Source organism: Coturnix japonica, chromosome 2 (assembly GCF_054131305.1).
Source record: "Coturnix japonica strain WE chromosome 2, WE-NBRP24, whole genome shotgun sequence".
NCBI classification, from domain to species: domain Eukaryota; kingdom Metazoa; phylum Chordata; class Aves; order Galliformes; family Phasianidae; genus Coturnix; species Coturnix japonica.
Window position 1 is genome coordinate 116,280,136 of NC_140664.1, and position 3,591 is coordinate 116,283,726.

General features: G+C 33.9%; 1 long non-coding RNA gene across 1 annotated transcript; it reads right to left on the reverse strand.

Moving 5' to 3' along the window:
- Positions 1 to 377: 377 nt before the first annotated feature.
- On the reverse strand, positions 378 to 1,771 carry LOC107309096 (uncharacterized). The gene is made up of 2 exons (XR_004306413.2): positions 1,637 to 1,771; positions 378 to 957 (listed from the first exon to the last, which is right to left on the reverse strand). It is a non-coding gene; the product is annotated as an uncharacterized LOC107309096 (long non-coding RNA).
- Between the last annotated feature and the right edge of the window lie 1,820 nt (positions 1,772 to 3,591).

The following is a 3,591-nucleotide window of genomic DNA, read 5'->3' on the forward strand; positions in this document are numbered from 1 at the left end:
GAGGTTTCTGTAGACAAATGTTAAGAGTCATGCACTGTAGTCAGCACTGCAGAAGAAGCAATATAGGTACAGTAAAATTGAGCTAATTTGACTACTTCCGCTGGATGGCTCATTTAGGATCATTTAGTTGGTTTAAGGTGCTTTTAAGAATGAATCAGAAACAAACATTGAAATTGTACCTGCAATATAAAGACCTGCATCAGGAAGGTTGTAAGGCAAAGGAGGCTTAGAAAGCACATAAAAAGTAGGAATCATGCCACTGTCAGAAGGAGCTGTGACATATTCCAAAAAGTATGTAACCGACCATACTCTTTAAAGGGTGCTCTGCAACACAGTTCAAAATTCAGAACAAATCTTAATTAAAATCAAAACTCTCATTTTGATTCCCCAAAATACTATCCAAGTTTATTTTTTAGGAAAATTCTTTAAGATATCAACATGAATTTTTAATATGTAGATTTTGAAAAGAGTCCTTCAAGATTTTTGATTAAAACTCTCAATTCAACAAAAACATTTTGTTGCAAATGATAATAAACAGCTATTATTTTAAAACATTCTACCTTTTCCTACCATACAAAGAAATCTTAGAAGCCATCAAACTCTGAATAATGGGGCTGCAAGGAACCTAATTCTGAACTGATGTAGATACTCCACACATAAAAACCTTTGCTGACTGCTATGAAATGCAGTCAGTTCTGAACACAGATAAACAGCTCCTCAGATACGATACATTTAGAACAAAGCTGCTGAATCTCATTCTTCTCCCAGTCCATTTACATGTTGACAGTGACAAATTTGAATGGTTTTGAGAAGAAATATTGTCCCAAGTATTTCAGTTGTTAAATCTTTATGAAATGGCTCCCATCCTTTTTCAGCAAGCAGGAAACCACAGAAAAACTCCTCTGTTTGTGTGTGTGTACATCCATGTGCCTGCTTTTTCTACTTTTTCCTGGGACACTAAAATGAGACAAAGAACAGATCATTTAAAAATAAAATTAAGTTCAGCTGAAAACAGGTTTATTTTTTCAAATATTATTCCTGAGATCTCACACAAAAAGATAACAAAATAAACAAAATCAAACCCAAAATGACAACAAAAACTACATATGTATTGACAGACAAATAAGACCTGGAAATAGACAATTATACTTCCCTAGACTCAATTTTTATCTTTTTCCTTTCCTTTTAGAGTAAGACCATACCTTGCTTAAGAAAAAAAAACAAAGCTAAATGAGTCAATAGTAAATTTTACACACATTGTGAATTAAAACAAAGCTCATTGAGGCTATGTCTCAGACAGAGTCCTTCCCCTCCTTCCTCCCATCCTCCCAGTTTTATGGTAGCATATAGGTCTTTCAGAATCAGGCAAAGAAAGCATGATTTACTTGACTAAGTCCAGATGTCCTTCAAAGATCGTAGATTTAGCCAAGATAGTTAAAGGCATCTTGGGTAGGATACATCTCATTTTAGAAAATATACCTAAAACAAGCCAGTTGCTAGACACTATGAAGAAAACAGCAAACAGAAATTCTACCCCAGATTTCCTAAAATAATAATAATAAAAAGCACAAAGTGCTTGGATGCTGAGTTCTCAAAATAGCATACAGAATGTTTATACAGTTTAAAGACAAATTACCTCTTTGGGACATTTTGGAAGTTGTCTCACTTTCATTTCTGTTTTGCCTAGAAAATCAATATTCATTCACCTTCTCATCTAGGTTGAGCTTGTGGAAGATTTTCATGTGAATATTTGCTTCTTTGTTTTGTTTACCTGATGGAATTAGAAACTGACAGGAACAGCATTGTCTGGCATATTCAAACTAGAACTGTTTAGGGATAGGGCTCAACATTCAAAACACAGTAACACAGGGAGAGAGTGTTAGAATAAGAGCTCCAGGTAGAAGCAGAGCAGGTTATTTTACATAATAGTATTATGTAAAAAGTGGTCTTTTTTGTAACTAGTCAGAAGAATGAAGCAAAACCATGTAGAAATGATACATACATGTATGCCTGGGATGCATTCAAGATGTAAGCCAGCAAGTAAGCCATTTCCCAAAGGGACAATGACATGTTAAGATAACAATAAAAGACAATCATGGCAAAAACAGATCAGCAGTCTTCAAAAAACACTTAATTCAAACTGCAACCAGCATAGAAATGATTTAACAAAGTAATCAGTGCACAAAGCAACCATGTTTCAAACTGAGGCAAAAAGAATCTGGGATAGAGAAGATTAAAATAAGGAAGAAAAATAAATAAATACATAAATAAATAGATAGATAAATATAGTGAAAAGAACACACCATGGCTACATTGAAAAGGGAAGCATCATTTTCATGTATGAATATTATGTTTTAATCAAAAACTAATATTTGTGAAACAGCAAAAGTGCATAAACCAGTACAAATAAACAAAGGCTGGAAATAATAAAATTGGTCCCAGCCATTAAGGGCTTTACCACTACATTCCAGTACTGGTAGCCAGAGTTAATGACCTGAATGATTTTAGCATGGATTTCATTAAATTTATTAACAGGGTTGCCAGACAAGAAATCTACCTAGGTTGTGTAATGTACTAAGAAAACTTTAACAAATTTAGAAATAAAGTTGTACATTACCATGGCATAGAAGTCCTAGGTGATGTTTCTTAAAACACAGACATAACACCATAATCCTTGTCTTTAGATATCAGATTTCCTCCTATCATTTGTCTGGGTTCAATGAATATGCAACATGACAAAGATTGTAATCCAAGAGCCCAGTTTGGGCTGATTACCAGTGAAACTCAGGATTGTTTTTAGATTCTCCTTATTGATCAGATTCTAAACATTAAAATATTTTCTACAAAACAATATGTCTTCTTCAGAGAGACATAAGGTCTCTCATGTCCACAGTGCAGAACATTTGCTCAAACCTCTAGCAAGAACTGAGAGCTCTTTGTTCGGGGCATTGAATCAAACAGAATAGTGTCACTGCAGTGAACAAGGATGTCTGTTGTTTTTTTTTCCTGTTTGCTTACAATATGCTGTTATGTTCATTTGAAATATAGTGTTTAAAGTGGGCAGTAGCAATGAAGTGGTTAAATGCAATTATGCAAACAGACTCAAGAAAATAGATGTAGATCCTGTTTTACCAAGCAAGATAATTGCTTGCTTCTTGTGTGTAATTTGAATGATATTTCTTCATGTCAATGAACTGCAAAACTTTGGAATTAGAGTAATATTGGTATTCTTTTCAGTTCAAAGATAAAATGTGTAAGGAAAGAACTACATGGAAAGGACTTTTTGTGACTTCAGTGAATTCTGGCTTTTAGTAGTTTCTGAAAAATGCTTCCTCTCAAAAAAAAAAAGTCACCCTTGCTCATACATCTTATCTACTTTCAATTTAACACTGTACATCATAAAAGCAAGGACAATCTAAGGTTAAGAAAAGAAAGTTCTTTGCTTTCAGAAAGAGATCTGTGAACAGAGCAATATATCTTGAAAAGGCCAACTCCCTAATCAGAAGCAGCTGCAACAGAGCCATTGAGAGAAGGGAGAAACAATTTGAGAAACCAATGACACTTTTTAAAAATTATATACAGAGAAAAGTC